Raw genomic sequence first — 20,474 nt, 5'->3', positions numbered from 1 at the left:
AAAAAAAAGGAAGAAGAAAAAAAAAAAAGGAAGAAGAAAAAAAACCACAAAGCTACAGCTCAGAGAAATTTCATGTATTTTTTGAAAGACTGTTCAAAATGCTTCTTCTATCTTATAAATCCAAATAGACAACACTGAAGTCTCATTTAGTACTTAAAGCTCAAACCCCACCTGAAAATCTTTACACTGGTGCATTTAAGAAACCTCATCAGTACTTCATTTTCACAGTACAGCAATTAAAAATACACTACCTTTCCTCTCAGAACGTCTCTTACGCCTTCTTTTATAGCGACGTCTGACAACGCTGAAGAAAGTCCCCATGCTGAAAGTCGCAGTCAGGAGAGATGCCATTAGCCCAAGAGCCACAGTCCACGGCCAGGTCAGGTCATCAGCATGCTACATCTCACTCTAGCTCTCTTAATAACTCGGCATACAGATGCAGTGATTTATTCCAGCAAGTCACAGCAGCAACAAGAGTTAACCTGTGTTACATCCCCACTATATGCTCTCTTCACCTATTCAAGGTCCATTCATCAAACTGCAGGATTAACTGCACGGTACAATAAACACTGCAGTTGAGCGCTACCATCCGCAAGGGGCACATGTGACAATTAACCCTTGGATATATTTTTGAAAGTGAAAGCGGGCAAGGAAGGACAGTTTTCCTCAGATGACATTATCAAAGGCATCCTCACTCACCGGTTTTCATCGCTGCCAGCTGTGGAAAGGCAAATTCGCTTTCAAAATAAACAGAAAAGGAGGGAAGCTCTTTGGCCTGGCATCAACCTTTTACATTTCATAGAAATACCAGGCGTACAGAAGAGGAAAACGTTATATATCTTCGCTGCATGCAGTAAATCAAGATTCCTTCACCATTCTTTACAATTGTTTCTAATTTCTCATGCTCTTAGTCATGCTTTTCATACAATGCCTAGAAATAGGCACAAAATATATTTGTGTATAACAGGTATACAGAAATATGCAAATCTCAAAGAGCAATGTTTCAGTCCCCAGTTTTTCACAGGTGGGTGTGGATGTCAAGTTTTGACTATTGACTTTGGGAAGTCTGTTATAACTGTGGCATTTTCTAGCCTTTCTGTAAACAAAAACAACACATTTTGCAATATGATGTTATCACGTTTTCCAGTTTAAGTAATCAACTGAAATGCAAATATTGCTCCTATGGATTAATGGCACAGATTAAGGGTTGCAGCTATCCTGTAATCCTGTTTGCAGCTAAAACCTTACAGGACAGAAATCATTCTCCAGCATGAGATGGGGGCCCCCTGAATCGCACTATGAACTGATAACCTAACCAAGGGGCTCCACAAGTTTTTTCATCACAGTCCTAGAGTGAGTTGACTTCCCCAATCAGCCATTCGCATCTGCCCTCACAGATCTTTGTTTCTCAATAATTTAGGATTTGGCTCTTTGAATGACAAATGATCAAAACTGAACAAGCTCTGGTAGATGACTTTCACAGAAAACTGTATTTTGAAAACTAGGTAGACTTGCATTTTTGGAAAAATGCATTGCCCCTGGTGTCTTGAACTAGCAGAATATCACTAAACAAAAGCAACACTCAAGCTTAGTAACATGATGAGCTTGAGTGGTGCTTCTGACCACCTAAGACCTGCTTCCCAAACCAACCAAAACTAGAAACAGTCTCATTTAAAAGTCTGACATTGGCCCTCCAATGCTATAGGGGTCTTGTCTTACAGACCCTAAAGGTCTGGAAGATCCTTGCAAGATTAAGGTAGAAATCAAGAAAACCTCAGTGAAGTGCTCAACTCCCAGTGTCAGCATGGAGCATAAGCTATGCTTCAGCGCAGCATTTTCCCACCTGACCACACCTAATTTACACCCACGTGCAGAAGTCCTCTTCATCACCAACTACTGTTTGGGGGCAAAGTTTAACACTTCAGGTCACATTAAGGTGAGCATGATGGGGAAAGAGCAAAGAGGGTGAGGTAGCTACAATCTACATAGCCTTGAGGGAAACACTATTGATACATAGAGAAAGAGAGAGACCCACTCTCCTGAACTGAAGTTAAAAAATATAAACCTGGAATGAGAACTCAATCAACACTCTCACCCTCAAAACCCACACATTGTCTTAGTCTGTTCACACACTTTTTTCTTCTTTCTAGTGCTTATATTCACTTCATTCTCACTCTGCTTTGAGCTGCAGACCAACCAGCTCCCTTCATGCCATGTTTTTCCAGTACTCCTGTTGCTATGTCAGTGATACAGCTTGCTTAACTGCACACCTCTCACAGCCTCACCTCTACATACATTCAAATAAGAAAAATTTGGACATATGGAAGTTGAAGTGACCATAAAAATAATGCATCATCAACCACCACTGCTTGAGAAATGCAATTTAAATTTAAATTCTGTTGTGCAGAAAGCCAAGGTGAGACTTACTTAAGTTTCCTAGATCCCCGTTAGATCCAGAAAGCCCCTCTCAATTAGTGGTATTGCAAGGACAGAACATCCCTGACAACTTTGATTTAACAGATAAAGGAAATTTAAAAGTTGAAAGTTCAGGTGGACTAAGGGCCACAATTTTTTCACGCAATTCTAACTTTCAAATACTTTGGCAAGGCATCCCCCCAACCAGAAAATCTACTGTCCTACAAACAACTGAACGAAGCTCACTGCTGGTTACCACAAGCAGACATACAGAGCAACAAGCCATCTTCCGATTACGGCACACATTAGAAACTACCTGTATCTCTGAAAACACATGCAGAAATTCTTAACTTATTTGTGAGATCAACACAGGCCACAATCCACCAGTTGTTTGCAAACTACAGCCTGAGAAACATTGTTCTCAACAGTCAGGCAAGACTCTCACTCCTTCCAAATGCCTTTACCATAACTCCTCCAGCTGTTGAGACTTTCTCCGCCTTCTTTTCCTCACCACAGGTATGTATGCATTGCACTGCGTGGCTATTAGGAAGCTTCAGGATGCAACAGTATTTGAGCATTGGAAGTATTCAGTACGAGAAGTACTCAGAACATAAACACAGTTAACAAGCAAAGAAGCAGTCAAGGTATAACAATTAACTAAGGACAGCTGACATATGGTCAGTGCAAATCTGCATAGGCTTCTTAGTTGCAACTTTATTGTTTCTGATACCAGAGAATTGTTTGAAATGAGCAATTATATATCCACAGTTGACTAAGTGAAAAGATCAACTGAGAGTTTTGTTGTTTGTGGGATTTATTTATTTTTTTTAAGGTTGGATAACAAGAACAATCTCCTCTGCCTTAAAAGTTTAAAACGAAAGGGATATCAGATCTCTATTTCCCTCCCAGCGAAGGATTGCCACATTTCTTATTGAAAATTTAAAAGTGATGTTGCCTTAAAGAATTAATTTACCTGTCTTAACCTGTCAAATATTTGGTTTACGGGACAGATCAAAGCCTGAAAAAATATTTCTCCAGCTCACAGCTGCAGGACAGTTTAAGCTCTCCTCTCCAAAGTAGCACCTACTCTCTTGACCACTGCTCCTCAAAACAGCAAAGTGACTCTGGGATATCAGATTCAGGAAGAAGATCTGAGATAGTTTTAGCCAACTCAGTGAAGGATGATGGGTTTCAAAACATGAATAGATTCTCTAAGATCTGAATACTGAGTAAGGAAAGCACAGAGTGTGCTTTAGAGAGAAACTTATGCCATCTTCAAATGAATACAAGTAGGTCACTATTAACAGTACAGCTCTAAGATATAAAAATGTTCAGCCGTTAACGGCGTAACACTGAATATTCATCAGWCAGTAAATATACTGTGGATAGTCTGCAAAGACTGTAGAACAAAGCAGGTTAAGTGCTGAACAAAAGGAGGCAGACACTACAAACTAGAACAAAAATGTAGCATTCAGTTTTAATGTGCATTTTGGGAACAGTAAATCCTGTAGAAATCTCTGTATTTCACAGAAGCAGTATCCACAAAGGCACCAAAGGGAAACATGATTGCCTTTACTCCAAAGAACAAGCAATTTGCAGGAGGGAATCTTCTTACATAATTACTCATCTTGAGTACTTCCATCTCATCAGCATCACCAAATTAGGAATACAGGAACACCAAGCAGCTGAGGTGTCCTAGATCAAAACCACAAAGACAAACTAAGCCAAGTGAGAACAGGAGCTCAATAGTATGACTCAGTGGAAAACTTCAGTAGCTCCTGTGTTTTCTTCTGTGATGTAGAGCCCTGGAACAAAACCAGCCTAGTTTTCTCTAGATCTGTGGCTTGTGGTAGACTGATTTTGGGGGCTAAATATTGCAAGTTCAACCTGAAGCTCCTGGAGCGGTGGCATTTATAAACTCTCCTCCCCTCTACATGCTCTAGTATCCAAAAGCTTGAGGCCATACTGTAGTCCTTTCTGTCAATCAAAGCACCTGCAAAATATTTCCTTCACCCAGCACTTTGCCCAAAACTCATAGCAATACCGTATGATAACTTTGCCTATGTATCAGATTTGCTTCAAATCAGATATGAGTTAGAACGCTGCTTGGGAAAGAGGACTGAAACAATGTGATCACAGAAGGAAGAAGGTTCTTGCTACATATTTGTTTCATATTACCTGAAAAGTCTTCCTGCCCCAGTTAAAGTATCCTTACAAGTCTGATTTACTTAGGTATTTGGAGACTACTATAAACTTTATATGCTCTTTCAAGATACATTTGGACACAGTATTTTTTTAATCCCTCCCTCCCCCCTCCTTCAACATGCAATTCATACCGGTTTTGAGCACTAGGATAGTATTGCAGGCCAACAGCAAGATTTCTTGCATTCTGTACTGCAGTGAGACTGCATATAAATTAGTAGTAACTGCTAGAATTTCCTGTAGACTAATTACAGCCTGAACATTTGCTCGGCGCAGCAAACTCACCCAGTGTGTGCAGAACTCCTGGCTGCACCCCAGGAAGCCCAGGTAGCACCRGGAGCAGAAGCATCAGAGCAGTTCAGCTCCTCAGGTGATTTAAACACACTCTAACAGCACCATCTGCTGTTACACTACAGACTGAAAAGCCAGTGCTCTGCTAAACACCAGAAAGACTGGAATCTGGCTCAGAATTAGAATCAAAGTTGTTTCTATGACAAAGAATTTTTAAACGTAAATTTATTAAGAAGTTTTGCTTTAGCTACCAACAGCTGTTCTTCTTGCTGCTAACTAAAAGCATGGAAAGTCTAATTTTAAGTATAAAAATTATAGTTGTTTAAAACTAACTGCCAATCCTGTGGTCCTCAGCATTACATAACAGACACTAGCATGTTCCTATTATTCTGGAAAAAACACCTTCAATACCCCTGACTGTCAGCAACACACTTAAGATGTGCTGCTGGTAAACGTGGTAGCAGTTCAGAGAGGAAAACAGAGCAGCCTAGCTCTCCAAGGAATATGAGCATTTTTATCATAATTTAAAAGGTAACAGTTGTAGCTATCCAGCAGTGCTAAAGAGAAGAGTGGTTAATAGGTTTCCTTGGAAGAAATACCAAGAAAAGTCAAGCTGGTAGAGTGGTCTTATAAATAGCAAATATTTCCTGCTTTCCCATGAGTTACCAAGCTTTGCTCAAACCCCAAACAAAATAAAAAGAAAACTCATTTTCAGCAATAGACAGATACAAAAACTTAATCTTAAAAGTGTTAGGAAACTTTGAAAGAGAGATGCCCTATTTAATAGAAACATCAGGGACCATGTATTTTCTGACAGTCTTATTAAACATTTTGAAATGTCCAAAAATAACTACACAGGTACTACTTGCTGCAATATATGAGGGTCCAAGCTAGGTTTCATTCTCTCAACTCTTAAAACTCAGCTTTTCATATTGAATGTATTAATATGGATTATATATAAATAATATTTTGTGTTCAGAGGCATATGTAAATTTTGTAGGTATTTCAAGGAATAGGTATTTCAAGGTACTATAGTCTAAATTTTTAGATTGTTCTGATTCAATCTTATTAGAAAAGCTTTTTGTACAAATGTGTTTTTTTTTTTAATTATTTAACTCTTTAAAAGTTAAGAGGAATTTTCTCAGCACATATAGAAATTTTCTTTCCTCCAACTTGCAATTACAGTGCACCCATCAAAAAAAGACTTACTACATGTTTGGAAATATGATCTGCTTACCTTTTTAACTATCAGAAATACATGCTGATTCTGCAACCTGGAAAAAAAAAAGAAAAAATAAAAGGAAGACAGTTAGTATTATTAGTATTATTTTTCTTTTTAAGTGCATTACCATTGGCAACTTCTGACCTTAAAAGTGWCAAAATTCTAGTTTTATGAGGATAAACAACACATACTACCAGTGCATCAATCACTCTCCTGCAACGCCTGCGAAGAGAGGGGAAAAACAGAATCCAGGACATCCCCAGCTCCAAAAATAAAGACCGAAGGTGCTTAGCAAGAAACATCACAGAGCTTTAAGCATCTTCTTAACAGAAGCCCACCTGCAATCTCTGCATCTTCTAGCAGAAAGGATCATCAGGAAATTTGGCCAATAGTAGCTTACACCCAAAGCAAATTATGTGTTATCACAACCAGCATATTCTGCAAACGAATCTAGAGTCACTCCCTTGTTCGATTTCTTTTTTAAGTCTTAAATTTTACTTATAGTGGTCGATATATCTTAACCCTTATATATAGCGACAGCTCACATTACAACCTTTTAAAGCAGCAGTTTCCTGATACTACTGACATCATCTTGCAGTCTCCAAAGAACCGGAAAATCCCTCAGCTGTCGGCAGTGAGGAAGAAAAACAAATGGCAGATTTGGGGTAAGAAAGAACATGATATGCGGAAGGAGTAATTCTTTGAGAAATTTTCCCTTTTTATTTCCACAAATACATATAACCTGYTCTGCTGCAGATTCAGGAAAAGAACAGCTTTCGTTTTTACAAATAACCTCCTGGTTATTAGAAAATAYTTACATGAATGTATCTTTGTGAAGATATGGTATTCTACATTGGACCTTACATTCAGCAAGCCAAAAAAGCTATTTCTAAAATAATAGACTAYGTCAGTCAAGTGCTACGTTCTGCCAAAATACGCATGGGGAAACATCATCTTTACCTCTATTTTATAAAATACACCCATTACAGTGCGCATTTTGATCCTTCCACGCTGAAAGGCAAAATTCTCTAATGTTACACTGCCCATAAGAGGGTGCTGGTACACTACAAAAACATTCACTAAGCGCAAACTAAATTCAAGCTGTACAGTGTGCATGACATAGCCTTGGACAAGACCAACCCATGAATGTACATATTATATATTAAAATGTTTTGGTCAAGTTAGACAAGAAAAGATCCAATGCCATACTTAAAGTCCCTGTACTAAAATATGGCGTTAATTCAGTGCTGGCCTTTTTTTYCAAATACATTTAAATTTCCCAATACTTTGTGGTGGCATTTTCCAATGACACCAAAAATCTAGAAAAACATAATAACACTATTTTAGCCTTAGCATGAAGAAGATCTGTAGAAAGCTCTGTGCAGTGTCAACTGAAGTCAGCTTCCCATGAACTGGGTGGACTATAGTTCAAGCACATTAAGTTATCAAGCAGCGCACTATAAATACTGTATCCCAATCTCCATTAGCATTTTCCCACCCTAGCAGCCCCATGCCCACAACAGAACTCCTTCAAACACTTAGAATATGAAATATAAACTATGAGAACACAATTGGAAATTCAAGCATTTGAGGCCACACCCACAGAAATATTTTTAAGGAACTTTTGCTAATTCTGTTAGCACTGCTTCAAATAAAATTATGATCAATTTTGAGACAATACACTGCTAACAATTTTTAACTAAAGATCAAATTTTTTTATTAGTAAAAGATAGCTGTTTTAGAACCCAACCCCATCTAAGAAAATGGTAAGCCACCGCTGAGGCTGCAGGGATGTGCAAGAGGCACCTGCAAGTCAACCTCCACTGCAAAATCCTGAAAGGAAAGCTGAACATGTATTAAAACTACCAATGGACAGGCAAAAGAAAAAATACTCTATTACCAATAAAGCTGCAATCTCATTTTTTTGATCATACTGTTAAACCCAGATGCAGACTTGATCGTGTGTTAATATGCATATTCCAGGGTGCTCATATTTTATCTCACTTGTTCAGGCAGCCAGAGGCAAGAACTGCACTTCTCCAAAGGAAAAACAAGGTTTTACATCCCACCACTTTATACACATACACTGGACACAGACCTTGAGGTAGTCCATAGAGTCACTCAATACACTCCGTTCTTCACAACGAGCTGAAATTGCTAAACCAACTGACTTCACATGTCAACATAGCATGTTTTCCAGAAACTAATTATCCAGAACATGTGGAAAACTTTCCACAGATGTGTGGCAAGACTTTGTGTTAGAGGCCCAAAGAGAGTACGGTTTATTTGTAATTATTTTGTCAAACGGGGTTTCAAATAACAAGTACTCACCCTCTTATGGTTTGACTAAACAGAACTGAAACATTTTCCAAACTTTATGAGGTCCCAGTGTTGGGAAACCTGAGGTCAGAAAAGAAAGCAAAAAACTTCCATGCTTGCCAACAAAGCCTTTGACAAAACATGAAAAAAAATGAGTGCCAGAGGCCAAAACGGCTATTACCAGTGGATGTGGGGTCTTGTTGACTTGCATTTTCCACTTCTACTTGTTGGCCTAATCGGTGTCATCTGAGCACCACACCATGGGGTCTCTTGGGTTTTGATCTCTGGCACAGGTCTTCTGGTACTTCCTTCAGGTGACTTTGTCCAACACTGCTACTCACAAAGGAAACAGTCAAACTCACGCCACTTCCAGCTCCATAGGCAATAGGAACAAAGATACATGTGTGCAAGCAGTATCAAAGTCATCATACTTCTACTAGTCTGCCAAAAAGGCTAAAAGAAAAACAAGTAGGCGACGCAGATAGTCATGATCTCTTTTAAATACTCAATCTTCCTTTAATGGAGTGCAATCAAGATATTTCAAAGGGTAAATACAGCTCAGCAGTTTACGTCCTCTTCCAATACAAGAACTACAGGCAACAAAAAACAATAGAAAAGACCAAAAAAATCCCCACACCACACAAGGACAGAAAGAGGTGGCTCTTCATGTAATGTGGTGACCTCTTAAATTCTCTGCCATGGGATCTGGTAGATGCTAAAAGCTTACATGGGCTCAAAGGGAAACCAGACAGCTTTATGGAAGAGAAATGCACAGTGGCTTATTAATTATGTAGCAATACCTTAGCTCAGGAAGGCCCTGAGCCACATATATCCAAAGACTGGGAGAATATTCAGAGAACTTATCATATGGCTGCCTGTACCTACACTCATCCCTAATTATCCAGTTTTGGACACTGTCAGAGACAGGCCCTCTGCTGCAACTATTTAGAGTAGGTTTCAGCTTCTATAGATAATAGTTTTCCAAAACCATTGTTGGTCTTATATAGATCCCCTTGAAAATGAGTTTTGAAACTAAAGTTATCTAGGGGATTTATGGTTTGGGTCTTTGCATGGACACTAACGAGTAATGAAAGGAAAAATACCTCAATGTGGACATCGCAACAGCATAGACATATGCCTGGGACAAACCTCTAATCTTCCACATTTCCTACTTGGTTCTGTCCAGTGGTACTCTGATAGTTCAGCACTTGGCTGAAGTCATAACATGCGTCTCAGCCACTTTTTCTGCAAGGCAAACTGGTATTTGAGTGCCAAAACCAACTCCTCCTAGCAGCTCAGCATCGTGCAGCAGCAGCGCCATACCAGTAATGCAAAAGTTAGTCTACAAATCTTTAGTCTCTTAAACGTTTCTTCCAGCACAGGTCTCAAAGATGCACGTATGCATCACGTTATCAGCAATTGCTTCCTCTATGAAAATGTGACTGTTTAATACGAATTTAGTACGACAGACAACACTAAAACAAAGACTTAAAAAGCAAGCCAAGGAAGAATCCTTCCTTTTCATCACAGCTTTGGAATAACAACTAAAAAGCAAAACAAAACAAAAACAAACAAAATCCCCGAAACAAAAACACACTAAGTAGTAACAAATACAAATGATGCTAGGTAGAGCAGCTAGGTAGCATCTGCCACAGCTCTCCTCATTTGGGCATCAAAACACTAGTTATACCCAACATTGGTTATACTGGTCACGATCCGTTTCTCATAGGTAACCAGGTTTTCAGAAAAAACACACAATGCATTAAACCCACAGATGAAAGAGTTGGGAAAAGTGCTTTGCCCAGCTTGCCTTCCCACAACTTTGTCTACCCAGTCAGCTTTAGAAATTTCAGGTACGAGTGCCAATAACTCCAATCACTAAAAATATTATAAAGAAATGGAAATCAAAAGACTTCAAAAAATTCATTTCTATATCAAAAAAAAATAGTGAATTTACCCAAAAAGTTATGAAACACCCGGAGTGATTTCTCTCAATGCAGCAAAGGATACTTGAAACCCATTTGAAGAATATGCTGTCATGTTGGAGCTATCCTAGCCTCTTTAAGGCTTTCTAAAAATATTAGCTTTTTAAAACTCAACTGAAAATGCTTCAAGGCTTTATCTGGACAACAGGAATTTCATCAGAGAGCTGGTAACTGCAACTGCATGTCATGGACTGCTTCTCACATCTTATGATTCAACACCTCTAGTTTCTCACAAACTGCCAGCCCTTTTATAACCTCCTTAGAAGACAGCTACTGAGAAACCGATCCAGGTAAAATCTGAGATCTTCATCTCTGAGAAAGCAGGAAGACTGTAGGACTTCTGTAACCAATGAAGATCTCCATCCTTAAAAGCAGTTAAGGACTATATCTAACTCCAAAGCTACAGTTATCAACTAATATTGCTGCCTTTCTAAGTGGCTTGCTTTAATTTGAAACCTCCTAATTAAACGTGTGTTAGGTGTTGCATACTGAGCTGTTTGTCTCCGCAGGCTGAGCTGACATAGGAGTGCAATATGAAAGGCACCAAAAGCATGTCAGGAAAAGCTACATAGGTTACCCACAAAAGAGCAGTGTTGCATAACAAGCAACGTGGTTCTGGCAGTTAGTGAAAATAATACAAATGAGTAAATTTAAGTGATGTACGGATAAAAATGGTCCTTTCCTTCAAGCTAGATCATTTTTCACGTCAACTTATGTAAGCTGGTTAGGAGAGCTGTTTAATTTACATCTCCTGAAAGAAATGAGGCTCCACGACCTCAGCTTCTCTGGCAGCAGAAGGGTCAGAGAACAGGCTCACCAGGACGAGAACTGGATGGGTGAAAAGGGGACTGGGCTCAGAGCAACAACAGATAAAACTGTAGGAGAGCAGCACTGTAACAGCTTTACCACTTGAAGAACTTACTTTTCCTTCCAGTACCATCACAATCAGTGAAAATGAGAATGAGCGCCCGGTCCATTAGGCAGAAAACAGTCTCCATCTTAATCAGTCATAAAAAAAGGCACTAAGGCTATATTAAATTATTTTAATTCAATGTTTCTTCTACTAGCTACTGATACATCCAATAAAATCAACAGTGCCCAAAGGTAGAGAAAAATGGCTTGAAGTCTAGAGGCCAAAGCTGGGGAGAGGAAAGATGAAAACCCTCATCTCAAAATGAAAGATCTGAGCAGTTTTACTACATTACTACAGAACACTTCAGGGCTGCATCTAATCTGGAGGATGGCATTTGAAAACAGATTTTCACTTTCACAGGTTGATAAAAATAGCAGAATGTATTTGTGTTACATACATAAAAATAAAGAGTTTTAAGCAAAACCAAGTATAAACATATTCTAAATAAGTGTTAAGCAATTTAGCACCACGCCAAATTGATTCAATATTTTGAGCAAGAAAGAACAGACTTCACGTTCTTCTTCATTGACAGAAAAATCTAATTGAGATTACATTTAAAAGAACTACGTTGTAATTGTGCAAAATTTCGCTTAATCTAATTATACTCAGGTGACTCACAGAGACAAATTAACTATTCTAAAAATACATAACATGACTTAATCTTTACCTAACATTTCCTTGCTTTGTTATGCTTGTTCTGTAGTTTACTTTTAAATTATGCGTCTTCCTGGACAAAAACCAGAAATGGGGTAAAACATTTTTAATTACAAAAATTAAAAGGAAGAACTATGTAGTTATTACAGAACACAAGAAAAATTGTGGTTTTTTTTTTCTTTGAACACAAGAAAAAATGTTAAAAACGTTAAGGGACCTAAACAAGCAGGGCCTTTGTAGAGACAGAACCACTATACAATTAATGTACCAGTTTGTTTTAATTCCTTAAAAAGGAATCAACTTCTATCTAAAAATAAGTAATTAAGTGCTTTATTGGAAACAATCCTGTTTAGAGGTAGAAACGCCAACTGTGCTGTGCAGCTCATTTGTGCTCAGTTCAGATGTGAGTTGTTTCAAAGTACTTCACACAGAAAAGTCAAGGAAAAAACTAAGATGTTATATTTTTCATGGTGACCCAGCCATGATTTTATGAACTAATTTATACTCATTCTTAAGCACCAGAGGAGCTAGCTTTCATTAATTAAAATGATTTTACATCAGGCTTTCAATACGATATGAAGACAAATAACTGAAAGAAACCTTTCTTCCAACCTGAGCTATACATGCATTCCTCTGCACAGTCACAACTGAATGCAAACACACTCCAGCACCTAAGCAAATTCAGCTGATTGGAATTTTTCTTCAGCTGGTTTTCATTTTTAGCATTTGTGCATTCTAGGTGGTTTTCTACACCATCTTYTCCTCCGACTGTGAATAAAGAGAGAATCTCTCCTGCTTCAAAACATCCTCATCAGTTTCCAAAGTGATCAATAGCAGAGCATGCCTCCAGTTCAAGACAAGCTGTTAATAAATAAAAACTATACCGTCATAGGAGATGAGAGGTGTTTTTCCAACGCAAAGTGCTTAAGTCACAACTTGCAACTGGGTTTCCCTCTGGAAAATGTCTTTCTGTCTAGAAGAGAAAAAACAATTTCTACATCTATGATAATATCTTCTTTAATTTCTGACACTGAATTAATGGAATAATACTCCAGATCAAAACCACAACCCCTGTCTCCCTTTTGAATTGCTCATTTAAAAATTCTTAAATAAATTAGGAAAAGAATAGCAATTGACTGTCATAACAAAAAAAATATTGTTTAGGAAAAAATGGACATACATATTGAAATTGATAAAAGTACTAAGGACAGTTTATGCTCCATAGAAATCTGAAATAAAGACTACAGTGTCCTCACGTGTCCTAAGCTGTTGTTATCTAGGTCTAACAGCATGTCTTTTTTTATATATATATTGCATTTCTCTCAATTGAGTCTCCATCCCTCATCACATTTTTTTTTAAAAAAAACATATTCAGAAAAGGTAATTTTTGGCAATAAACTGAAACTAAGTTCAGCAATGTTTTAAAAGCTAGGCAAATTCAGTAGCTATTCAACAACAGGAATCGAGTGAATAGCCACATGAAAACCAAGATGCCACTCAGTGAAACAATGGCTAAGCTTTCAACTGCTTTTGTTTTTGCTGCAAGTATCAAATAGGGTTATGTTCAGCACTTATTCCAGCATACTCAAAGATCCACAACTGTTCAGGACCAACTATAAATTTAAATTATTTTCTAAAAATGGTTTGACATCATATTCACATAATATCAATAGAAAATTTTTCATTTCTGTTTTGATTTTGTGATTTCCTAAGTTTGAAAAATTATATTAACAATGTGCTGATGTTTCATTTATGATAGCCTAAAGCTTTAATAAATATAAAATTTCAATACTGAAGCAGCATTATTTCAAAATCAAAAGATTTTAATGCCACTCCTTATTTTCACAGGATCACAATATTCATGCTATAAAAAAGTAACCTAAGAAAAGAATGTTACTAATGTCAAAAGAACCATTTATGTAAGTACAATTAGCATAAATGTCTTCTAGGGAATCTAGGCTTGAACCTTATTTTTTGTGATTTCACTGTAGCTAATGTTTAAACATTTACATTTCTCATTTAACTATTTTAAAAATAAGTCAAAACTGAGATTGTACAATAGTACAGTCTTGAGATTAGGCAACAACTTTTGAAATACAAAACTCACTAAACTTAAGAAATCTATTGAAAGTAATTTCTCTGTTCAATGTTAGTACTTGGGAGATCATGGCTGCAAGAAAAAGGTCAGTCTGAACTGCAGACTACAGCCAAAAACTTAGGCTGGAGGACTGCTTGCTTTTCCAGCTGGCAGTGCAGATCTCCGGGAACTGCCATAAGACCGCAGCAGCAGGCTGGGGAGCATCCGTCTTGGGAGAAGCCAGCCGCCTGCTCTGGTGGGGACAAGGTGACCCACCTGCTCCAACCATCCTCACTGGCTCTGGAAGATGCTCCATGAAGATGCAAGCATTCCTGCACCAACAGAGAGAGCTACTGGAAGCTGCTATCTCTGCTACTGTGGGTGGCTGCAGAATCTGTTCAACTCATCCCGAGAAAAACCTCTACAAAACCTTCTGAATTCTTGTACCATGTATGTCAAACACATCACTGGAATCAAAATCATTCTTCATTTGAACAGCACTGTTGTCATTAAAACTTCAAAACAAGACATTCTTATTTTCTTCCTCATTTCCTCCCCAAGGCAGAGACCAACTTTGTGCAGTTCTAAATGGGCATTTGTACCTTAACATCAGACTTCATGAAAATGTTTCAGAAATCAACATTTAGTAAAAAGATGCAAAATATTTATCGTTCAGTTTATCAGTGTTTGAAAACACTGGATTACATCCTGTATTAAAAATGTAGTGATGTCTTCTCCAGCTTTTACCTCAAGGGAATTAGGAAGCTAAGCTACCGTCACAAGCCAGTGCCCTGTACCTGTTAAATAGAAGTTTTCTACTCACAATTTCTCCCATCCACTGCATCCCTGCTCTTTCAGGGTTGCTGAAAGAACACATCTTATTTGCAGATCTCTACTGCTAAACACAGAATGTGACGACCTTTTGTTAGACTGAAAGGCAGGCTACGCTTTAAGATTGGCCTTTGAAACAAGAATTAATCATTTACAAAACACCAGCTACACAACTTTGAACTCTATCTCATTTTCCTTTCCACTTTAAATCATGGCTAAGGCTCCTCTAAGCACAATGCGCTCCCTTAGGAGGCAAGAGCAGCAAGGACCTTGCTGCACAGGCTGCTTTCTCTGGAGACAGATGCTCCTCAGCCTGCTCCAGGGACTGCCATTGGACTGCAGCAGATCCGCACCGTCAGCTGGAAAAGCAAACGACTGCTGTCAGCTACTTCCAACATTACTGTCTCTCAAACACTGTTTTAAGTCATGCTGCAGATTAAATAATTTCAGATGAAGCAAGGAGACACACTGACGATTAACAAGGGTGGGATGGAGTACGCTGTATGGCATGAACTCCAAGCAGTGCCTGGTGATGACACAACTTACGAGCTGCTCCCAGACCACTTCTGCAGCCTGAAGAACACATACTAGTTATTGCTCAGTTTAAAAGCAAAATATAGAGTGAAAATGGGGCTACCCACCCACACCTGATAGAAGACAGGGAGAAAAAATCCTATCCACAAGATCCAAACAGGCACACCTGTACAACCCACATACAAATGACAGAGATGAGTAAAAACCACCTTGCGCAGCACAGYCAAATAATTTCATTAATCTTATCAGTAAGAAGATTAGAAGACAACTTCATGGAAGTTTAGTGCCTATATGAGGATAAGGAAACAAAAGAAGGCCCTGCAACTTCAATAGAAGTAGAATGGTAAAATAAAATGTAAAATAAGGCTTAATATAAATACTGCTTCTGTGCATTTCGGGCTTAACCTCGGACAGGACTCATGATGCTAAGCGGTCCCTATTAATCTGCAACTAGTCGACAACTTCAGTCCTTGAGGCAGACAGGAGAAAGGACACACTGATTTTGCGCAGAAGCCCAGCAATGCAAATTAAACAGATAAACCCGAAATCCTGGACAGAGCTCATGTATCACAAGCCAGGACACCTAACCGCAGCAGCAAAGTCAGTCTACTGTCACAGCGGTTGCTCTGCTCAAGAGGACAGGTTGTGGTCACAGCCTGCGCAGCGTGTGTTCACCAAGTGCCCTGCCTTTGAAAGTACGTGACGTGTTTTATTCTTATTCTTCTTTTTTTTTTTTTTTTAATAAAATTGTTATGTATTTAAAGTGGCAGGATTTCAGAGCTCTTTAATCCTTTGGCTTTTGCTTTAACATTACAGTAACACTAGACAGCACCAATAACTTAAAAGACTGCAGAAGCTTCCTGAATCATGGCTATTTTCTGGGGGCAGGGGGGAGGCAGAGGGGAAAGGACTGGAGCACAATTAGGTAGAAATCATGCTTCCTGGTCAGCAGTTTTTTTTACTGCTTCCCTGTTTATACATATACATATTCCGATTTTTGAGCAGATCTAGGGATTGTGGGAAACGAACGTGATAAGAGGAGATGAGCTAAGGAGCAAGGGAAGGTGCACCTGGAAAAATGGTGGGGCTTCAGCCCCTTTTGCAAGCAGTTGCAAAAGGCTACCACAAAATACAGCCTTAGAGGGCAAGTTATCTCTAATTTCAATTCTGACTCGCACCACTCTCCGCTGGGGATTCTCCGCTGCCCTCCCAGCCAGGCTGCATCTGTTTTACAGTCCAGTTTCAAGGAGTTGGATTGTGGCTGCAACAAGAATAAGGGCTCTGATCTACCTGCGGGGGCTTGGTAACCCCTTCCTTGCCCTGTACAAGCTGTGATCGAACAGCAGAAGCAGCAGCAGATATCCCACAAGCTGCCCCATGGCAGCTGGAATCTGAGGAACCAGCGCTCCGACTTCAATTTGGGTTTTGCTCTCCTCAGAGGTCTAATCTCAGGCCACCTCAGAATCCCAGGAGAGTGCACTACAGCAGTCAGATCGAACAAAACTTGAAACAGCTAATGGTTTTAAGTGAAGCCTTGTTGAMAGTCTGTATTTTCACATTGGCAGCTTTCAGAATTTGTGTGTGCGTGTGTGTCATCACTGCAATATTTCTGAGAGAACCAGCTGCTGGGGTTCTAAGAATAAGAAAGTGCCATCTTTTGCTTCTAAAACTGTATTCCTATTCATCCCCCACTACATGGATGAGCAAACTGAAGAACTTCAAACTCAACTTCAAGCTCAACTTCTACTTGTTCGTTTAAGTTTGTGGAAGCCTTCTTCATGATCTGGCTATAAGGGATCTCTTCAGCACAAAAGTGACTCAAACTCTCTTTTCTAGCATAGTCCCTTATGTTTCTCTATATTAAATACCTGTATGGCTGTAACAGTCTCTACTTCATTTGCAAGCAGTGTGCATGCCATAACAGAACATTGCACCTACAGACCTTTTTCTGCCTATGTTGTGAAGGAACAATATGTATTTTTTTTCTTACTCAAAAAATAGTAACGCTTCTCAGCAAGTTTGACAAAATCAGCAAACGAAACTTCTGAGAGAGTTCGGATGGGAGGGGAGAGGGCAGGGGGAGAAGGGAGAAAGATTGCATGATCCAGGTGAGAGCCGTGACAGCCTGTATAGAGCAAACCACTTGCATTACTCTCATACAGAAAAGTTTCGAAGGGCCACCAAAGCTAATTTTGATATGTTACCAAAAGCCATCACTATCACAAGCTTTGTCACTTTATACCAGATCATTGCCAAGTTTTGCTTTACAAGCCATTGCTTTTGCTGATTATTTCATATTTTTCTCCTCTTCAGATGAAACCAAAGATGTAGCAATACAATATGTGAATTCCAACACCCCATCCCTTTTTTGGTATTCAGTAGGTAACTCACACACTGATTTTCAGAAGCCTTTTCATTTTGAGGTCAGACAAAATTTGACATTTCTTGTTGAGTATAAACAAATGACAGTCAAACAAAGTGATTGGTCAAATTTAACAAGTTGAATTGCAAGGCTAATGACAGCAGGAGTGTTTCTGCCTACTTCATCTATTAACTAAATCATGCAAAGTGGCCCAAAGAATCTTTTCACAGGGCAAATTTGGAAAAAAATTCCATCTATTTAAGGGAGGAGAATTAATCAGTTGGTCAGTTATGAGAGTTCCAGCACAAGGCAGATTTTTTTCTCAATTTTTGTGCATTTGAAAAGTTCCACCAGAAAATAACATTTTAAATACGAGAGGCTGAAAATACTGATTAAAGGACTGAAATCCTGAAGAAAAAAAAAAAACAGATGTTCAGAATGCAGCGAGCTGAAAAAATTTACTTCACTGATATGTATACAATACAAAAATGCTTCTCACAGCTTACACTCAAAAAATGCACCTTGTCCTATATTTGTGGGCTGTTGAGGGCCTCCTGCTAACAAGCACTAACGTCTGACACCGTGCAGTTTCCCAGTGTCTGCAGATACCCATTTTCTGGCATGGCCTGATAACCTCAACTTCATCCAGCTGCAACCCTAGCTGCATACCGCGGGCCATAGCACGTCTGGAGTTGCTGTATGCAACTCTTTCTGCAGCTATGCCCCACCTGGACTAGCATTCAGCAAGCCTGCGTGTGAGGTTTTGCATTTCTCTTCTGTTTTCTCTCATTTCAAACTACTAATATCCTGGTCAATTCAGTAAATACAGAACGAAACTTGACATACGGTACTTAGAACTGAACACAGAGCTCAGCATAAGCTGAAGTCAAAGTTAATATTGGTGGCTAATAGACTGCTTTTTTATTTAAAAGGTATTTGCTCAGCAAAATCTTTGGATATAGGATTCAAATCATTACAGCATCAAAACAATGGAATGGCAGAATATGAACATAAGTATTTCTCCACAAGAGCTGGGTGATTTGCTTCTCTCATGTGTCAGATGTGTCAGTCTATTATAACCTCACGGGAACTTCTGGGTTATAATTGTGGTAACTGGGAAAGCTAAACAGATATTTATAAGGGAAGATGCAAAGACTGTGACTACTTTAAATTTTCTGGAAGTAAAAAGCACTTTCAATATAAATTAATTCCTTTAAAATAAAATACACTGAAATGTATGCCAAGCTCTAAGTTGCTATTCTTAGTAACTAAGAAAAGCTTGAAGAGAAAGGAAAACTGCTTTGCAATAGTGTGGGAGATCCAGAGCAATCTGTTTCATCTGACTCTCATCAGTAATAGATTTAATTTCCATCTTGTACAAACAGCAGTAACAGTTGTGATTTCATATTTAGGTTAAGCCAACTCTTGAGTATGACTGGCCAAAAAGAAATCCTTGCTGAGTAATAGCAGAAGGAATGACTTACCACACCGATCCCCCTGAGGAGCATACTGAACAATAATGGAAGACCAGGAGATTTCTGAGAAATGGGATTACTTTCTGGGATTGAGGTTCACCACTTCTAAGGATGTGCTTGCAATGCTTGAGGTCTAGAAAAATTCAAGAAGCAATGAAATGGGTCTTAAACAATTTATAGTGACCGGACTAAGCTGTCCAGTCTGTCAACTGTCTAAGCAGGGTTGGGCTATACCATAGTTCGTATCATGTCGAACCTATGTTTGCCTGCAAAGTGACAAATATGTAAACATGGCTTACATCATTATAGTCTGTAAAACAAATTACCGTGATCTCCTCAAAGGAAGAAAAAAAAAAACACAAAAAAACACAAACACCTTTGCATTACTACTTTACCAGAAATCTCTGATTGGATCAGTAAAGCACTGGTTAGAAGCAGGGGCACTGACCTCTTAGGTTTTCAAAGGCTTTTGACAGTGTGCTGTTTTTGAGAGATGAGCATCTTTCATACTAGTTACTATCATCAATCAAATGGRAGGTGACAGAATTGAAGTTAATAACACTTTTATATCAATAAAAATAAATGAGTACGGATTTGATAGAACACCATAATAATTATTAGTTCTGCCAGAGGCGATGGAGATTTCTAGACTGTCAGGCTTAAAAGAGAGAGGACACTGAGTCGTGCCAAAAGGTATTGGTTTAGGTCTGGAGAAAATTTACTACTGTGGTTTCTCAGACTGGAGATTTTCCAAACTCAAAGGGAAAAAGGCCCTGAGCATCCTGATCCAACTTTGAAGTTATCCCTGCTTTGAGCACAAGGTTGACCTGGAGATCTCCAGTGATCCTTCCCAAAACTAAGCTTTCTATAATTACATTTGGAGCATACATGACCAGATCTTTGCCATAAACTGCTGGCTTAGGATTGAAAGATTTAAGAAAAAATACGTTAGCATACTAATTAGCCACATCAGCCAGCGTACAGGCCATCATACCACACAACACTGAAAGGAAATGACAATCCTAGGAGGTACCAAGAGTTATTTCTATTAGGAACTTACTGCATAAGGCACAGTAAGATCTCACATGGGCTCCTGCATATCATTGCCAGCTTGTGCAAATCAAAACAGAAGCGAAGAAAGGATAGAGGATGATGTGTGGCATGGGGAATCCAAGAGAAGACAAGAGCTTGGCC

The 20,474-nt window shown here is 38.9% G+C and overlaps 1 protein-coding gene across 3 annotated transcripts in view; it reads right to left on the bottom strand.

The window, feature by feature from the left end:
* ADARB1 (adenosine deaminase RNA specific B1) overlaps nucleotides 1–20,474 on the bottom strand; it is a 94,723-nt gene that overhangs the window by 60,300 nt on the left and 13,949 nt on the right. For 2 of the 3 annotated variants that reach the window (XM_085312420.1, XM_085312418.1), the window contains exon 2: nucleotides 6,146–6,182. The gene's annotated coding sequence lies outside the window, so the exon portion shown is untranslated. Of the gene's footprint in view, nucleotides 1–6,145; nucleotides 6,183–8,630; nucleotides 8,794–20,474 lie in introns of those variants that run through there. The other variant, XM_085312419.1, reaches the window with a different exon arrangement.

The sequence above is a fragment of the Rhea americana genome, unplaced genomic scaffold (assembly GCF_003343005.1).
Source record: "Rhea americana isolate MKP2758 unplaced genomic scaffold, rheAme1 scaffold_362, whole genome shotgun sequence".
NCBI classification, from domain to species: Eukaryota; Metazoa; Chordata; class Aves; order Rheiformes; family Rheidae; genus Rhea; species Rhea americana.
This window is presented reverse-complemented; position numbering and strand designations above follow the sequence as displayed.